This window comes from Cupressus sempervirens, chromosome 2 (assembly GCF_028749045.1).
Source record: "Cupressus sempervirens isolate cs-2001-9-10 chromosome 2, ASM2874904v1, whole genome shotgun sequence".
Classification (NCBI taxonomy): domain Eukaryota; kingdom Viridiplantae; phylum Streptophyta; class Pinopsida; order Cupressales; family Cupressaceae; genus Cupressus; species Cupressus sempervirens.
In genome coordinates this window covers 169,322,800-169,344,546 of record NC_143119.1, presented here as the reverse complement: position 1 = coordinate 169,344,546, position 21,747 = coordinate 169,322,800, and positions in this window count along the sequence as shown.

The following is a 21,747-nucleotide window of genomic DNA, read 5'->3' as shown; positions in this document are numbered from 1 at the left end:
GCACTATGGCGGAGATGTGTGAGGGTTAGGTTGGCGACACAATGCCTTGTCAACACATGTCCTGTCGACGCAGTCTAGGATGGCGGTTGGTGGTTAGTGTAACCATCATAGTCATGATAGTATTCAAGGTGGCGCGGTTAGTCCAATGAAGGGTGGTCAACTGCGGGAGGGCCTCCAGGTGGCAAAATGAAGAAATGCAATTGGCCCGCGCGACCTAGTTGGCGCATAAGGAGCCCTATTGACCTTTTGACTTTGACAGATTCATGAACCAAGAAGCGAAGATAATCAATTTTGTCGTGCGATCTGATCTCCATGATCAATCTCGACCTACCATAGTAAATGTAAAACACAGAATGACACTCTATCCATCCGTTGATCCATATACCAGGGCGGAGTGCAGTTATGGCACCATTTTTAGTCTTCTCAAGACATTATTGGTGAAAGAGATCAAATTTTCTTGAGATTTTTTTTTATGATTGTCTTCCATAGGACTCAATGGTAGGTAGTTGTAGGGTCATTTTAGTAGTAAAAGATCTCAGTTACGCCTAAACTATAAAGGTAGATTTTGTACATTTTTTAAAGGGACTCTTGCTGATTTTCTCTATTGCTGCTTGCAGACTTGCAGTGTAAAATCCCTTTGTCTCTGAGCTAGATAAAACATCCTGTATCATCTCTTTCAGCCATCAACAGGTATGAGTAAGTGTTTTTCCTCTCATTGATGTATTGTTGAGATCAGTGGTCTACATACTGTATCTATCTTTGGCCTATTGAATAATATACAAGTGAAATCTTTTGTTCCTGGTGTTATTCAATTGGTCTCCTGATCTGTATGTGGCTGTTGGTCAATATAAGTCTGAATGAATGTATGACTTTGGATGTTACCCTAGTCTCGTAGTGCATATATGGGTAGAAATGAGTCTGAACACTCTTTTTGGTGCATCACCACCTTAGATTAGGCTAGGTAGATTTTCTTTAGTGCTCCCTTTCTCGCTTTCCCTTCTGAGAATAGATAGGTGCGCCCTGGCAGTAAGAGGAAGCCGGCCTTCTCCGAAGACTCAACCTTGTAGTTCAAGTCCCACAGCTTGGAGGTTGTTTCCATGTTTCACTAGGTTGTCCTCACACATAAGCCTTGGACAAGGGTGCAAACCTAAGTGACAACAGTGACTTTGTCAGAACACCCTAAAACCTGAACACTACAGGCTTTGGGACCATCTTCACAACAAGAGTGGATGATGAAGAAGCCATTGAATCATAAACAATGTCCATTAGTCTAGAGTTGAAGAAAAATCAATTAATTCAAACCCTAATAATGATGCAAATAGAACCGAAAAGCCTAATTACTCAAAAACACCAAAAAACCAAGTTTGTAACCCTAGAATGCAAAATAAAAGTGCTCCCAATGCACCTCGAAGGTGCACCTGCTGGACCCTTTTTACTTGTTAAGCTTTTATATGGGGTGCATAGTAGTGCACCTCATGGGTTGTGCTAATGTGCACCCTATATTTTCTTTAGCACAAAAAGGTTTATAGATGTCAGGGTGTGCAATAGTGCACCTATTTAAGTGCACTACTACAAACCTTAAATTAATGTTTTAGTTTAAGTTTTTTAAGTTTTCCTATTTTTTTAGTTTTTTAGGTTTTTAACAAAGAAAAAAGGTGTGCAGTTATGCACCTAAATAGGTGTGCAGATGTGCACCTTTATAGGTGTCTTAGTGTTGTTTTGTTTTGTGAATGCAAGGTAGGAGGTGAGGAGCAGAGGAGGCACACCTTAGGAGGTGCAATGCTACAGGTTGGAGAGCAAAGAGAAGAGAAATAAAAACAAGTGGGGAGAGGGGTGGGGGTCCCCACATCCTATAGACCCAAGACCCAGTGCACACCTTGGTGTTGTGCTACTACACATCACCAAGGGGTAATTCCATTTTCTAAGTGATTTGGCACACTAGTGCACTTAATGAGGTGCATTGGTGTTCCTTTTCTTACAAAAAAAAATTACTTCTCCCTCCAAAATTTTAACTTTCTGGAAGCTGGGTTTTCCAGAAAATCCTTAAAAAGACTCAGACCTTGGACTAGGGTTTTATAAAGTTAGAAATTTAAGTAGGGGGTCCCCATTTCTAGTAAAAATTGGGCATGCATTGTGAAATCACAACAGATAGCCCTGACAAAAGGGAAGGAATGAAAAAGGAATTTCTTCATCAACAAACATTCCTCTGATATGTGTTAAACACTAACTAAATATCGAACATTGTAGGCATATTTTGAGTCACTTTACATTAAAAACCTTAGAATCTTGAATCTTTATTTTCAATTTGTGTTTATTGCATTCATTTCCTTTGACATCTCAGAATGTAGTCTATCAAAATTTTTTGATAACATGGAAACAATCATCCACCCCTTCTGATCTATTCATCAAGAATCTTCATGAAAGTTGTTTATCAATCCCTTCTCAAACTATATGAGAGAATCAGTTGTGAGGGCTCTTAGCATGTTATCACTTTTTCATTTGAAGTCCTGGTAACCTTTTGAATATTTTCTTCATGTAGCTCATAATTTTTCCATTTGATTCTTCAATGATGTAATGGTTTTGATACTAGATAGTTTATTTAGAGTGCATATCCCTATAATCATATTACCTTTCTCAGACTTTGTAGAATCCTTCATTCTTAACACCTTTCTTTGTTTTTTGTTTTCTTTCTATATCCTAACCATGCTTAGACTATGTTGATATCATTTCTTAGATTTGATCTTTTGTGAACATCCCTTGCATTCCTCTTTTGAGAACTTTTTAGAAACTCTCATGCCAAACAACGATCTTAGTAATTCCTTCAAGAAGACCCTTCTATTTAAACTAATGGGGTTTGGACTATCCTTTTCTACCTTCAACCTTGGTTAAAAAACACCTACGATAATAGATCTTTAAATTTGAAAAGTGTTGAGAACTTATTGATCTGCAATTTTTGAATTCAAGACTAAAATTCCCCTATTACTACAAGTAACATCCATCCCTCAATTGGTATAAGAAACAAAATCATAAAACTATTTTTATAGAGAAATACTTCTTTCCAAAACTCAAAACCAAAAGAATGGTTAGTGAGATATGTCAAGATAAAAATCTTGAGTACAGCTACCCCATGGACTGATGCAACTTTGAAAACAAACACACAACTAAAAGAAAACACACAACCAAAAAGGAACATGCTTGTAGAAATAAGAACATATGCATAATTTTTTTAATTTTTAATTTTTTGTATTTTATGCTTCAAAGTAATTTTTCAAAAATTGCCCATTGACTAGTAATGGAACCAATTCCCCCTATAAGGAACTCAACCTAAATGTTTTTTCTCCCAAAATTTTTGCGATCTAATAAGGACCAATCCACAAGCGTTAAAACTTTGTGTGGCTACTTTGCTTTTCTTTTTCCTTGTCCAAAATAGGACAAGATTAGATATTCTGAAAGACTTTATCATGACCCACTTGTTGAACTATGTCTTGACGATAGCTTGATATTTTTGCATATGCTCCAAAGTAGCTATCCATTTTTCATCCATCTCTAAAAGATTCATCAATCTGATTTGTACTCTATCAGTATCTTCAGCATACGCACTCATGAATTTCAAAATACAAATCCTGATGTTAAGCGAGAATACTAGCTCTTGTCTACAAACAAGTAAATATGGAGATGTCTACAAAGCATTCTTGACCCTGACTCGATCTGTCCATAGCCCATATTTGAGTTGTGTATACCAATCTCTAGGATTCTCCTTCAACAAACGTCTTATTATCATGATCATGTTATTATTCATATATTCATCCAATCCATTTCTTTGTGGATAATAATTTTAAGAGAACTTGATAATAACCAAATTTTATAGTGCCCATTAAGATAAGAATACTGATGTAAAAGCTGATCCATTATCACACACTAGATAGAATGACATCCCAAATCTAGTAACACTATTTTCTTCCAAGAAATTCGTAACCACCTTAGCTGTGCAATTTTTGAACCTCTCTACTTCTGTCCAATGCATATAGTAATCAGTAGCTATGAGAATAAAAGTGTGTCCAGACGATAATGGGTTCACTACACCAATAAAATCTAGCCCCCACTTTGCGAAGAGGTGTATCTCGAACACTAGTTGTAATGGCATTGTAGGATGTTTTTGTCTGTTAGCACTAGTCTAATAGATATGAGAACTATGCACATGTTCAAAAGTATCCTTGAATATCATGGGCCAGAAATAACCCAATCTTGAAATCATATGAGCAATTTCTTTTTTCGAACCATGTCCTGTATCATACTTATCGTGAAATTTTTCCAAAACTTCTTTTACTTCCTCACGCCCTATGAATTTGAGGTAGATTCCTTCATAGTTCATTTTGTATAACTTTCTATCATGCAGCATGTAGGATTCACATTCATTTTGAGTTTCATACACTGTGAACTATTCATCCGATTGGGATATTGATTTTGTAAATCATAGTAAACAATATTATGGTACCAGACATCTGCTATTACACCCTGATCAATATCAACTTGAGATACTTTGATCTTTTTCTAATCTCCCACATCTATTTCATCATCAAATTTGAATTTCTTTTCATCTTTGATTTCATTATCCACTATCATTTTTGATAAGCCTTGGCCTCTTACTAACTCCATGGGTTGAATCTCTAAATCAAATTCTTGAAGGATTTCCATCCATTTCCCACATCTTTCACCAATTTCATTTTGCATCAATAATGTCTTAATTGTTTGATCAAGTACAATTGCATATACCTTACTTCTCAGTATATAATGGTATAACTTCTTTACCAATTTTATTAAAGAAAAAGACTATTTTTCAAGTTGGATTAGTTTAACTCAACATTTTTCAGAAGGCAACTCATAAAGGCAATGGGCCTTTCATCTTCCTTTTCCTTCTTCTATGTAAGAATCCTAGTACATGAATGTTCTGAAGCAAAAGAGTATATTTTGAAAGTTAGTCCATAATCTAGACTTACTAGAATTGGGGCCATAGAAATGGCCACTTTGATATCCTTAAATGATTTCTTAATCTTTAGAATCCATTCTATTTTAGCTCCCTTTTTGAGTAAATCATTAAGGGGATGAACTATGTTTGCAAATCTACATATGAATTTTTGCATAAAATTCATCCTTCCCAAAAAAAGACTTAATTTCCTTTCTACTGTGAGGAGGCCATAACTTCAAAATAGCTTCAATTCTGTTAGGATCAATGGAGATACTATCTTCAGAGATCATATGGCCAAGGAGCTTTCTTTTAGTAACCCCAAATGTACATTTCTTGGGATTAAGGGATATACTATATTTACAACATCTATTAAACATCTATCTTAGATCAGTAATGTGAGTGCTTCAATCCTTTGAAAAGATATTTAAATCATCCATGTAGATGACTAGACACTTGTTTATCAACCCCTTAAAAGCTTTGTCCATGACTCGTTGAAATGTAGCCCTTGCATTAATTAGCCCAAAAGGCATTCTTCTATAAGAAAAAGTCCCCCATTTAGTCATGAATATCGTATTTAGCCTATCTTATTCATCAAAAATTACTTGATTATATCCCAAATATTCATCCAAGAAAGACATCATCTTTGAACCATTGACAATTTGTAAAACCTCATCTAGTGAACACAAAGGATAGTTGTCCTTTTGAGATGCAAGGTTCAAATTATGGAAGTCCACACAAAGACAAATCTCCCATTCTTTTCCCACATAGGAACCAAGTTAGCCACCCACATAGAATGATGAATGGGGAAAATGATCTTGGCATCAGAAAAATTCTTAACTTCCTTCATTATCATTGGTTCAATGATAGGATTGACAAGCCTTTGCCTTTAATGGAAAGGTTTGGCATCTGGTTTCAATGGAATGTCATGGGTAATAATCTCAGGATCATAATTTTTTAGCTCTTCATAGCTCTTTATACTTCCCTTTTCCTATTTGTTTGATATTCTCCATTTTAAATTATATCAATGTTTATTTTTCCATAGTGGAAGTCTTGTTTAATTATTTCTTTTTTTACTTCTACTCAACCAATGTCTCGACTGAAGGAATTCAATTTTGTGTTGTTTGAACTTCTTAATTAATTTGTTAAAATTATATCATTCTTATTTGTAGTTATTTAAAATCTTGACACTTGACTTGGGAGGCTCAAACTATAAAAGTGAGCTGGTCTTGATGTCAACAAATTTTAAAGAAAATTACATTTTGTTTCTGTATATATTTCTACAGATTATTTTCATGCTTATCATTAATTGAATTCCTTTCACATGTATAGGGTGATGAGGTAGATTACAGAGGTGTTCTGCATCAAGATGGGTTAGTTTTAATGTTTGTCACTCTTGATCAGTTGAACGTGAATTTTGGATATAATTTTTTGTTCTATTCAATGATAGTTTCTATAATGACTCTATGGCCCCAAATAGTTGCTAAGGTGTAAGATTTCATTCGATTATTCTTAAACTCCTAGTACATGAAATGTTAATTTTTTTGTTTTGACTCTTTATTATAAAACTTTTTTGGGTTCTATATTGAGAATAAAATGAAACAAATAATATTTTTTAATGTATTCTTTAAAGGGTGCTAGCTCAATGGAAGAGAACTTACTTTACAAGTAGGAGGGTGGTGGTTCGACTCCATCATGCCCTATTATTACCAAGTACACTACCAAATATGTGAGTAAATGTACTATTGAATATGTTACTAAGTATGTGCCCAAATATGCTATTAAATATGCTACTAAATGCACTATCAAATATGTGCCAAATATGTGACTAAATATGCTATTGAATATGCTACTAAATATGTGACCAAATATACTATTAAATATGCTACTAAATATATCACTATATATGTGACTAAATCCACTATCAAATATATGACTAAATATGTGATTAAATCAATGATCAAACTCAGTGATCAAATAAGTGACTAAAATCATTTAGTAGTATATTTAGTAGCATTATAAATGATTGGATATTAAATACTATTAGTCACATGACTGATTTTTGTCACATATATACAAAATTTAGTAGTATTTTTAGTCACATATTGCTATTTTTTTACTAGTGTTCGACATTTGTAGGTTGAAATAGTGGTACATTTTTCTACCCATGCATCATCATAGGAGAGTTTAAAGAGAGGAGCTTTTAGGTTGTGATCTTGTGCTACAGTGCATTTTTGGGCATCAAAGGAAATTCATCAAATGAGTTGGTTTATCAAATGAACACCTTTTTTTTTTTTTTTTTTAAACGTCACAATCTTGCACAGGTTTTGATCTTACCATGTTGCAATCTTGCACTATAGGACATTGCATGTTGTGTGTTGAAGTACATTTTCATATTGTAATGTTGCACTATGATGCATTTTTGTACCTACGCATCATTGTAAGTCTATTATTTAGATATAATTTTATGCTACAATAGTACAAAGGTCAAAACTATTATGCATTTTTGTGCCTACATTATTTTTTCTTATTGATTGTCATGCCACCTGAGAGTTCAATATTTACTATTGAACTGCTTTTTGGAGTTTTTACATAGGATGTAAAGGCTTTTTATTCCTATGTTTACACTTGGAGAGGATATGGGCATGATCTTAACTTTAGTTGGTGGAGTTTGAGTTGAATGGTGGTAAATGAGTTATGTTCGATATCTTCAAAACATAAACCTTGTATATTCTTAAGGATCTCTTTTTCTAGTCCTTTTTCAATAATTCTCCTCTGTAGATGCTATTGCCTTGATTAATAGAAACCACTATTTTATGTTTACTTTCAGCCAAAATAAGCTTGTACAATCTTTTTCCTTATTATTTTGGATGTATCTCCATCATCTATAGCACTATATGATTATGCGAAATCACATTTAGTAAATCTCTTAAGTGAAAATATGTGTTCATTTCTTGATTGTATTTTTTTTTTACCTTCATCTTGTGCTAAAGTTGATAACCTACAAGTAGTTTTTGAGTTCTTTTAAATTTAAGTGCAAATGATTAGAAATACTAGATAGAAATTCTATCTAGTGCATCTCCTCCTTTTTCTTTAAGAGATGTAGTTTAGGTGCATCTTGATAGTAAGGAAGTTGGCCTTCTTCAAAGATTCAATCTCTCATTTGAAGTCCCACACTGGAGATTGTTTCCATGTTACAAAAGGTCATTTGAGGCTGACACTTCAAGAAAGGGTGCAATTTTTTGTTTCAACAAGCTCATCTTTCATACATTTTTACAGCTCGTAACATGTTTGGGGTTTCTAACAAGGACCAAGATACTATACAAATGTAATAGACTCCTAATAGAGTCAATATCTTTCTTGAGATACTTTTTATTAGTGGATCATTTTGTGGGTACCATCCCCACTAGGGTTTCCCCTTAGCCATGGCTTTCCTAGTTAACAAAATATAGTGTTATGAGTTCTCTTATTGCATGTTTACATTTAGTATTTGGCATAGTTAGTTTTCTTTCATAGCCAAGTTATGAGATTGTTAACAATATCTTGTTTTGGACAAATTTTTGAAAAATATTGATCCCCTCCTCCCCCCCTCCTCCCTCATTGTTTTCTATTTATAAAAATTAGTATTAGAGCATTGTTACTCAAAAGAGGCTTAACAACTTAAGCAAGATCCCTATTGATATGGAACATTTACAGAAGAACCTAAAAAGAAGCTCTTGTAAAAATTGACATTCTTACTGAAGAAAGAGATGACTTGAAAGAAAGATATGAACCTACTTATAAAGACTACATTGAAAAGGTGAAATATAAGATTGATTATCTAAAATCCAACAAAGAGCTAAAAGATCAAATCAAGGAAATTGATGAATTTTTTAGACTAAAGAAAGAAATTGAAATCATGAAGAATGAACTAAATATTTCTTAGCTAAAATTGAGACAGAAGAGAAATGCTAAAAAAATTGAGTCAAATTTGAAATCTGAGAATGAAAGTTTGAGATCTAACCTTACAAAATTTACAAATGAATTTGAATATACTAAGTTCGAGTATTCAGAACTTGAAAATTATGATATCATTATGAAAGGAGAATTAACATAGTCTAAGAAAAAACTTGAGAAGCTATATTCTAGTAGGGTAAAAGCACAAACCTATGTTACCTTTTATAAAGGAAACTGATACCAAAATTTAAACTCTTCAACTTTAACAACATATAAGTGGCATTTTGTATTTAGAATTTGAAGATGATGTAAACTAATAAAATGTGTAAAATTGGATGAAGTTTATGTCTATAATTTTTTTTTTAAAAATTGAGGGGACATTTTATCTATTTTGAATTTTTAAAGTCTATTTTTAATTTTTTTTAAATGCTGAAAACATAGAGTTTTTTTTTTTTCCATCAAACAAATATATGCAAATGATCATATTTTGGTTTGATTATGGAATATATTATATTTGACAAGCATACCTAGTGCACCAAGAAAGAAAAAATAAAATTCGGCTAATATTTTTCAAGTTATAAGTGGTCAAAGTCAAAGTTATCAAAAAATTATAGTTTTTTTCTCCCTCAAACTTTTTCCAACAAATCTACATATTTTTAAAAATAAATTACATATTCTTGAAGAAGACTCTCTCCTCTAGTGCAGCATTAAAAAATAATAATTTTTGAACATGATTTAATATTTTTTTCCTATTTTTGAATAGACATCTTCCTGAATCTTAAAATACCCACTTGTAATATTTTCAAATTATAACATATTATCCATAATCAAAAGTTAAAAAATAAATTATATGATCATAATCTTGACTTCAAGACCTACAGAAGTATGGTTTTAGTTTTAGAAAAAACTTCATTTTAGTAGGTCAAATTGGCCTTCAAAGTGAGATGTTCACAAAAGTTCTTATTTTTGCTTGTGTGGCTACCACTTAGGATGCCACACAGATAGTTATGATCGAAACTGTTTTGGCCCTAACCCTTTCGACCGAGAGGGTTTAAGTCGTAACCCCCACCAACCTATCAAACCACTAGCGGTTAATTTCACTAGTTCATATAAAATTAAACTTATATATATATATATATAACAAAAAATAAAGGAGCATTTTGAGAAGACAATAATTTTGAAGCCATTTTTAGTGACTATTTCACAGATTTAACCAAAACTGCAAAGGATTGAATATTTTAAAGGTATTTTTCCCGTATACTTATTTTTATGTACATTATATATTGAAGCATTAGCTGTTATTTAGTGAAATCTAAATTAAAATATTTGTTTCTATAGATTAATGTATTCAATGGGTAGTAAAAGGAAAAGATCAAGGAAATATGATAGAATAAGAGATGACAAAATGAAAGGTCATACAAAATGTAATCAAAACCAATCTATTGAAATTCTTGAAGAAGATGAGGTTCATGAAAAGAATGAAAGTAATGAAGAAGATGAGATTCATGAAGAGGAAGAAATTGACAGTTCTAATGATAAAAACAAATTAAAAGGCATAGAAAATTTGATGGATTTGGATGAAGAACTACCTTTTAACCAAATTCCATCTAAAGATATGATAAATGATAACACTATTAGAAAGCATTTTCAAAACATGTGGGATGAATATTTCAAAGATAAAAGTATATTTGGACAAGCACAGTTATTTGTTAGGTTATTTAGGAGAAAAGATATGAGACCTATTTTGGAGTTGTTGGGTGTTGATAATAGGAAAAACCATGCACATAATATTAATAAAACAATAGTTTAAAACTTTCAAACTGCTTATAACAAAAATGACAACACAACTCGAGGAGGTGATTTGAGTAATGCACGTAGAGCATTGATGACTACTATATCTAGTAAAAAGTTCACACATAGAAAATAGGTACGTATAATTTTAGATGTACTACATATATCTAGAAGAATTGTTCAAAGATATATCAAGAGGAGAAATATGCTAGATGATAATGTTGAGAACAACTGGGTGAATATTTGTAGAGTTCCTCAAAAAGACAAACTTTCTAAAGATGTAAAAAGACAAGTTATTGAATTTTGGACCACACATTCTCATGCTTCTTCCAAAAGACATGATAATAATATAAATTAAAGATCAAGAGACAAGGGCCAAAATTGAACATCCAAAACATTTTTTAGATATAACTCAAAGTGAATTATTTCAAACATTCAAGCAAGATTTTTCAAATGTCAAAATATGTTAGAGAATGTTTAAGAGTTTGCATCCTTCCTTTGTACGCATAAATAAGATGCATGAAACTTGTTGTTGTCAAAATTATGTTGAATTTGGTCTACACTTGCAATCATATAAATAAGTTATGGCAGTACTTGATCCTAATTTGGTTATCCCTGGTAGTACAACACAATTTGTGAAGTCCACATTATGTGATAAATTAGAACATTTAGATGAGTTCAAAGTGTAATGCATCAAAAATTAGTGTGAAGATTGTGGAGATTTATGCAAATTTTCAATGCAAATTGAGAATATTAATGGATCAACACCAGTTTCATGGATGAGATATGAATATGAGACATACCAAAATAAGAGAGGAGATGAATCCAAAAAAAAATTGTATTGAAGGAGAGTGAATTGCATTATGACGGGTTTGTGACCAAGTTTCGTCCATTGGTATATCCACATATCCAACATTGTCATGGTGCATGATGGCAAGCAAGTAGTTTTGTGATTACAGTAATTATTTTTCACCTCGTTGTATACTTTTAGTTGTAGATTTTTCTGAGAATTATACATTTGCAGCTCAAACAAAACTTCAAGGGCAATATTATAATTCTGAACAAGTTGCATTATTTGTGTAAGTGACCTATAGACATGCACAATTTGAGGTGGATGAGATAGAAAGGTTGGATGAAAATGAACACATCATCATCAAAGAAGTTCATTTCTATATTAGTGATGATAGAGTTCATGATAGCAGTTATGTGGCTCATTGTTTTGCAATGTTCTCTAAAGATCTTAGAAATCGTGGAATAAATGTGTCAAAGCAATTGATTTGGTCTAATGGATGTGTAGGTTACTATACATGAACGTACACATTTATTTAACTTTATTTTAATTTATATTTATTTGTACATGCCTATTTCAATTTGATACATCTACACATATAATTGTTTCTACTTATCATTTCATGTTCATAGGACAATTCAAATCTACAAAAGCATTTAATTGGTTAGCATGATGGAGTAGGAGCCTGTATAAAGCGTGTACTTCAACAACATGAACTTGCAAGTAAATATGCATTTAATGTTCATTTTTAATACTAGTATCATATATTTTAAATTATATATATGCATGTTGTATATACATATAGGAAATAGGATAGAGAGTGCAAATAAAATTGTTGAATGGTGAAAAGTTCATTTTGCTACTCGAGATACTAAATACAATGAGTGTTACTTTTGGAAAGTGCAAGGTGAACTTTATATTTATTTCTAATGTATTTTTCAAATTCTTGAGTTTTTTATTAAATATTTATTTTGAAATATGACAATTACTTTTTGTATTTGTAACAGATATAGATTGATCTAATCCTTACCCTAGTAAAATGATTCCTAGCATTAGAAGTTTACATCAAGTGATGACTACAGGAAACCATAAACCTCCACTAATTAAAGTAAAAGAGAAAACATGTTTTTGTGATGACAGCATTAAGGACAATCCAGTGAGTGTATGTGAAAATATTGTGAATGGATATGTTTCACAATGGGATCTGAAGGAGATAGTTAGAAAGTCTCCTTTTGAAGATGATAACATTGACATTAACACTCATGATCATGTATATTCAACTGATTATGAGCGCATTTCTGATTTAGTTATGGTAGGTTTGTGTGCATATACATATATATAAATTAATATACATGTATATTCATTTAAAAATCAATTTATATTTATCTATTTTTATATACATGCAAGAGATATCTTTCTAGTTCAAGCCTTACCAGATAATGCGAAAAATGTGCACTATTATCTTTGAAGATGCACCAAAGCAAAACACAAGTTGCTAGAAGGAACAATAGATGTTGATGAACAATCATATCCAATTGGATCAATTTTTATTGAAGGAACATATTATCAACAATCAAGCATAACTAATAGTGGTATTGAATTTATTGATACAAGCCTGGAGGAAAAGTTTTACATTATAGTAACCATGTTATAGCAACAAAGTTACAGTTTGAAGCAATAAAAAGAAGAGGACATCCTGGAAATCAAAAGTGGAAATTGTCTATTGAAGAAAATGGAAAACTTCTAGAGATAATAAAAACTATAGAGGATCCTAACAATGCAATGTTTGTGGAGCTCTAGTTTACCTATGTACTTATTGTGGTGGTCTAGTTCAGCTATGTCTATATAGCTCATATACTTTCAAATTTAATGTTGACAGGATATTTGTTTTATAAATTTGTATACATTGGATCATTTATCTTGGATATGTGAAATTAGACATGTGTTTTTTTATTTTTATTTAAATTAGACATGGATATCTCATTTAAGACAACCTCTTAGGACTTCCCCTTAAGACAACCTCTTAGGACCTCCCCTTAGGACTACCTATTATCTAACCTCCCCTTAAGACCACCTATTAGGACATCCCCTTAGTACCACCTTTTAGGACCTCTCCTTAAGACAACCCCTTTAGTATTTGTATGCATTTATATACATTGTTTATGTTTTCTTATGATTGTTAATGCTCTTATGTATTTATGTATATAATCTTTATGTTCTTATATCTATTAAATTTTATTAATTAAATGTTGTAACATGCATTCTTTAGGTCATACTCTTTATATGTTCTTATGTACATATATATGTTATATTCTTACCTGTGCATTAATCTACATTCTTATATATGTATAATTTAGGATCTCCCCTTAAGAAATTTCATTAAATATAGTTAATTATACTTAGATTAAGGCATTAAAAATAATAACATATACATAAACATGAATATTGACATGAACATATATACATAGATCTATAAAATAAAAAATACTTTTTAATCTACATTCTTATGTATAATTTAGGATCTCCCCTTAATACATGTTATTAAATATAGTTAATTAGAGTTAGATTAAGGCATTAAGATGAATAACATATACAAAAACATGAATAACACATACATAAACATAAAATATTAAGAAATTAAAAGATCAATTTAACATGTACATAAGACATTAACTAGTACTCTTTATGTTCTTAAATATGTATTAAATTTATTGGTTAAATATTGTAACACAAACATTACAAAATAATAAATGATCTTTGAAATAAAAATATGAATATTGAAAACATACATACATTCAACATGAACATAATATGTACATCTATGTAAAATAACACATCTATGAAATAATGTATGTACCCATGTAAAAGTTATCTAAAAAATCATTTAAAATGTCTCCAAAATACCACATCAAATGTCTCTGAAATACCACATGTATCTGAAATAACATACATCTACATATCAAAGTATCTAAAATGATATGTATATATATAAAATATCCTAACATCAATGAAATAGAAATGTGTGAACTAAGATCAACCACATCCCCCTCTTGATCCTTGACCCAAATAGGCTCTACGATCTAGATCTAAACCCTATGTCAAATGAAAGAAATTCATAAAATTATAAAATTATACATGTATACATGCATGTATTATATATATATATATATATATATATATATAATAAAAAAAACATAACATACCTGTGACTCATGTCATACATGATCTGTCAGGGTTTGAAGGTCTCCAAAATGCAACAAACTATCACTAAGATCCTATAGAATACACATGTACATGTATACAAGTTACATTGAATCACTCAAGAATATGTATGTATAGACCTAAGTACATACATCGAAAATATCTTTAGCATGCTAAAGAAACTATATACATGTGTAAATTATAGTAACAAATAAATATAAACATATATAAATTTACAATATTTACCATACCATCATGGAATGCTTTGCCAATCTGGTTGATATTTGAATCATGTAGTCATAGAGTAATATCTAAATCACAGAATGTAGGTGCTCTAAGGCCAAGCTATCTAGGAGCAAGTGCTATAGGATCCTCAGTAGGTGTGGGGATAGGTGTTGTAGGGACAGGTGCTATATGGCCCTCTGTAGGAGCAGGTGCTATATAATGTGTAAGGATATCCTCTCGTCTCTATGAGGGTTGTGATCCTACTATGTGTGATAAAATATGGTTGATGTGTCCACCAATTTCTCGAAGAAGAATCCCCATGACTATCAATGAGGCTTGATATGAATGAAGAAGATCAAATCCTAAATAAGATTCCATACAACACAATACATCCACATCTGATATAGCTGAAACCTCTAGTGTTGATGGCATATCTGTTATCTCATACAAATTCATCAGCTCTTGTGCTAGAGGATGCACCTATCAAAATGGGACCACAAGATCGTAACATATATCTCTCACATCTATTTGAAGATATTTGTTGTAAGTTTGTGGCAACTATGGAAATGCTAGAAAATATCTAACTCTTGACTATATCATCAGGAATATTAAAACCCGTAGTAGTCATCTATGGACCTCTCGGCATGACAAAAATGTTTGGACCCACCATTTCCCATTTATTAACAAGCATAGGGGTGTCTCAATGTCTAAATTTCTCTAATAATCAGCTGAGGCCCTATCTAGCATGACCTAGAAAATCTATATAATTGACATCATGATGTAAATGAAATTTTGCAAACAATTGTTTGCAAAAAAAAAAGATAAACTAATCCTTCTCTGGCCACCTATGATGCGCAGCTAACCGCCAAGGATATATAAATGGAGCAATGAGTTGATCTATACACTCTATTGCTAAATAACCACTAACCTTAGGCCTATCTATATAAAAGGGAAACATAGTATTCACCATAGTGGTGGAGATGTCACCATCAATCTGTGTATACTTCACAGTGCTAGTGACACTATGAGAAATGGAGGAGTAAAATGTCTCAATACTAATATCATCAAATGGGTTGTATGTAGACATCATCTCAATCATCTAGCACAATTCATCTCTAATAGAAATAATCTTCTCCCTATTAGGGAGAGTGGTAGAAGCCAATAGTGTAGAATCAATATAGTTGAGAGTACGAGATAACCTAGCAATAGTATCTGCAAACAAACATTGTCTCTCCTCAGAGGATGATATCGGTCTATGTGCTATGCCTAACTCAGCACTATGACCCCCTCCTTGAACACTAGCCTCCCTTTAGGATGTAGGTACTCCACCAATACTAGATGCCATAATGATATATGCAAAGATCTATATCTATAAATGTAGAGTTAGGATATACATACATAAGTACATATAAAAATGAAAGTTAAATTTAAATTAAAACATGTATGTATATAAATATGTACAAAGTTGAATGCAACTAAAAATATGCACATTTTATTTAATACATCTAGCTCATGTATGTGAACATCTAGCTCAAATATGCACATCTAGCTCATGTATGTGAACAAAAAATATGCATGTATGTTATTTAGTACATATAGGTTTACTATGTTAATGTTTTCTAAAATGTAACTAATTTTTAGCTATCTTCAGGTCTTAACAAGTTTTCAAAGTTTCATGTACATGTTATTATAGTTTCTAAGTTTTCAAGTTTGAACAACTAGAACTTATTATAGTTTAGTTCTACCTAATGTTTCAAGTTGCTTGTTAGTTATCTATATAGCTTTGTACTATGTTAATGTTTTATCAAGTGTAATTACTTTAGTTATCTAAGTCTTAACTTGAATTTTCTATGTTTGAACATGTAAAATCTACATTTATGATTAAATATACATATTTAATTAAAATTAATATATAGTTTTTTATCTTTAATATTCCAAGATCTAAATATATAAAGAAAATTAACTAGTCTAAATAATCAACTTTTATAAAAAAAATACTTAAAATATAATTAATTTAATCATTGAAACATTTAAAAACAATTAATTTAATTAATGCTAACATATAATAAATAAAAAACAAAAAATGAAACAAAAAAATAAAAATGAAAAATGCACTTGCCTATTATTGCTGAAACACTCTAACCACTTGAAAACTGCAATAATAAAATGATCACGGACAAGCAATTTTTTGGTATTTATGAATCCATCAGGCTTATGGCTGAAACCCTTTCAATCAAAAGGGTTTCAACTATAACCCCCCTATAATGCCCCACCCGAAGATCCTTGGAAGAAGGATTCAATACAAGCCAAGATATATATATATATATTACAAGTATGAATGCACATGACAACATCATACAGGGATCGCAAAGATCACAACGAAAGACTTCACCACAATCCCGACAACCAACAGATCTCTGAACACCACTACCAACTGACACACGCAAAAAAAAGCCAACAACCACCACAAACAAGATGAGGGCTCAAGAAATGACCACTCATCAACAAAACACCAAGTTGGGGTAGAATGCAGAAACCTAAAATTTGGCTAATCCTGAAATCTTGAAGCCCCTGAAAATTAGCTAAGTCTGGATTTCTAAAGCCCTAAAATTTCTTAGAATCTTTAACTTATCTCCAAGAGGTCTGAAACCTATCTCAAAATATTCATTGCATATATTAAAATATATCTTAAGTATAAAAAAAAGAATATTTTATACCCCAAGAGATAGACTACAGAAACACACACAATAGAAAACAAAAAGCAACACCAAAGGATTGAAGAACACCTAAGAGGGTACCTTGAACCATCCCTATAAAGTTTAGAATGAACTGAAAAGTGCCCGCTGCCACCCACACAGGCTTCATAAGAACCATGCGACACTTTATCAGCACTTTGTGATACATTACCAGTGTCGTGTGACCTTTCTCCAGAAGCAGGGAAACACAATTAGGGTTTGGGAAATACTTCTACAAAGGGCATGCGATACTAGAAGTGTATAATACAAAATTTCTTCAAAGGGAGTGCAATACTCTGAAGTATCGCACGACAAAACTTCAAGAGGCGTGCGACACAAACAGGGTGTGCATGATAGAGTTCAAATGGGCATGCAACACTTTATTGTATCACACCATGCTGACACATGGTCACCCAAAAAAAGACAAAAAGACAACAAAGGAAGAATGTTAAGCCAAAAAAATTTAGAACCTCCACACCGGGGAGTACCGAAACTACAATTCAAGAAGCGAACACTCGAGAGCATAAACAACAAGATGCCAAGAAGGAGATACATTAGTCCATCTAAAACTATAGTAGAAAAGAATGTACTAAAAGCAACATCACAGTAAACATAAGCAACATCGCAATGAACAGAGATAATATCACAATAACAAAACAACCAAATCAAGTACATGGTTCCTCCCAACCGTCAATAGCATCATAAGACCATCATGGATCCTAGCCATCCCCCGCGCGTAACATCCCAAGCCACCAATCAGATCGTCAGTACTATCATAATAGGGACATCACTACTAAACATGCTACAGTACAAGCATAAGGAAATCTAACATACTAGTAGCAAAGCATAAGATAATCCTATAGTAGATAACATCACCTATCACATGCTAAACAACAATAAGCAACAAATATGCTAATACAACAATTCACAGCATCTAATCATATGCTAAACATCAATATGAGAATGCGTCAAGTAAACTAACATCATCTAACATGATATCCAAGCATTCCACTGAAAGCATAAATCACAAGAAAGAATACTCTGAAACCTAAAGTACCAAGTGGAAACACCTAGCAGCGGTCACACTAGGAAAAAAGACCATCTCTGTAGACCTGTCCTTAGCAGTGGTGAAGGTAGCTATGCCTTCCAACCACATGGAACTCATAGGTCCACACCCACCATGCTGATGGAGATAAAGATCCAACCAAAAACACACACAAAGAACAACATCCAAGGATAACACTCATGCTAGACAGTATGATAGTTGTAACCAAGAACCTAAGACAATGAAAGGAGTACATTTCCTAGTCAGATACTCAATAGGCTACTAAGTAGGGGCTGACATCATGGAGAGTCATTTGGCATCGACAAGCCCAAGCTCGGATCACGTGTGGAAACTCTTGCAAGCCTTCCCTCTTGAGGTACTCCCTTGGAACCATCACACAAAGTTTTATTATCTTAAGTTTTATTACCATTCACACATTTTCTTTAGTTATCACTTAATCAAGCTCCTGTTAGCCATACCCGTGGCATCATGATCGCCAGGATATGAGATAGAAGCCCCCTCCATATGCTACCCTACCCTACCCATGCTCATCCTATGACAAGTGCTAGTGGGCATGCATACTCCCATCCCAACACCAATTATCATAACTTCCAGCAAATCCACAAAAGATCGGGCCTCACAAGTCACCCAACAAATGTATGTGCATGTACTCATGTGTGGCGCACCACCATTATGAAGATCATAACAAAAGGACAGGAATGAGAACACAATGCAAAAAAAAAAACACAACCAAAAGCAACTCAAGAGGATAGATTCTACATGAATCCCAAAGCCAATAAAGCCATACATCATAAAATCACTCAACTGGCCTCAATCCGAGTGTATGGATTCTACACGAATCCCAATGATGTAACAAGACCAAAAGTCCTAAACTTACTCAACTCTCCTCAATCGAAAAGTATGGATTTTACATGAATCCTAGCATCCATGGAACAAAGAAAAGGTCTAAAAGAAATAATAACAAGTATAAAATTACTCAATCGAACACAACGTCGAGAGTACAGATGCAACATGCATCCCAACGCAACATAAAAGTGTAGAAGTGGTCTGACTGATATCCAAATAGATCATCCAAGTCCACAACCCACATTGTGCCAAGAAAACCCAAGAAAATAGGGTGGCACACAAAACGAGGTAAAAACCCCAAATTTTAGAAAAAATTTAAAATTAAAACCCATTTGGCCTTTGGGTTCAAAAAGCCCAAAAATCCAAAAATAAAAGGAATCGAACACCGTATGAAAAAATGACAAACATAACAGCCCAAAACCCAAACCCTCATCCCAAAAAATAGGGAAATGTTCAAACCCGCCGAATCGGGTAGAACTAGCATACAAAAATGGAGGGGAACACTAGTTCTCAACCTCCAAACAAACGGCTACCAAAAACAGAAGTAGAAATGAAGCCAAAACAATAAAATAGGAAAGCCCTACCTTACAGCCAAAAGGGAAAAATGAGAATTTGAACCATAAAATAATAATCTTGCAGAAGTAGCTGAAAATCCTAACCATTTAAAGTTTCCCCGAGATGGATCCAACAAGCCCAACCTCATCCCATGCCCATAGCTCCCACAACGAACAAAACAATAAATCCTCATGAAGAGGATTTTGGGTTTTACTCTCCAACTTTCTAATTTAAAAGTGAGAAGTGAGGAATTAAATTCTTTTTTGGATACTTATTCACTTTTTGAGTGAATAATTGATTAGGACAAATAACCAACAAACCTAGTTAAACCCCAAATCAACCCAAATGAAAATAGGCTATTCCTATAAATAGGAATTGATCTATGGAAAAGCTACCAAAAATTAAAATAAATCAATTAAAAAGCCTGAAAACCCAAAAACACATAAATCACCTTAATGACTTTCACGAAAATGCGAACCTCTAAATGCACAGACATGCTTACTAGTCTAATCACATAATGAAAATGAGTTAGGATTTAATAATCATCGAAAGGTTTAATTTAAAGATTTAATAAAGGATATGTTGACCATATAAGGATGACATTGGTAAAATATGAATGGCTAAATCACTAACTCCAGGTGCCACTGCCAGAGATATAAATCCTACATACTACACAACACGATCAAGTGTAATTGCATATAATAACATAGCCGAAGAAATAAATGCATTAAATCACCTAATTTAACTATTTATTTAATTATATTAAAATAATCTATTTACATCACTCATGTTCGCATAAAGCATAACAACACATGAATGAAGTAAATAACCATAGCATTAAATCCATCACATAACATAATTAGAGGTATGTCCAAATACCAGATAACCAGATATCATCATAAAACACACTGTCATCTCAAAATGGCATCGTCATGCAATATGATCAACTGAACAACATAGTAGTCTAAAATCTATGATACTAGAATCAAGGTGTAACATCTAACCCTCAAGTCCTCTCAAATATAAAGCATCACATAAGAACATATATCTCTCAGATCAAAATATAACAAGGTAAATGTTCACAACACACAACCAAATAATCCAACATGAAAAATCCATTCTAATTACTTAAGAATTAAATAATGATTGATTACTCTGCATTTAAAAGGCATTTAAAACACATAAACAACCATAGTCATAAACATGACTAACCACTAATACAGGAACCTAGTCCAGTGTAGAATGGTAATAGTACATAGTGCAAATCTCTACACACATCTCAAGGTAATCACAGAACAACCTCATGATACCACATCGATCCTGGTAACCACTGGAAAAAACCTCAATGAACCATAAATCACATCATAATCTCATAGATCAGTCAAAAGCATAATCAAAACAATTGATACAGAAACATAAATCCAAACACCTTGACGGTGTAGACCACTCAGGGTCACAATCATGATCCCACCTCAACAAAAGATTAGCTAGGTTGCATCCATCAAGATGACTTACAGAAGTCAAATGGGAGAGGTACTACACCCCATACCATGTCAGTGTGAAAAAACACAGTGTCGGTACGGCCATAAACGTTTTAGCCAAAACCATTATGACTGAAACCCTTTCAATCATAACCTTG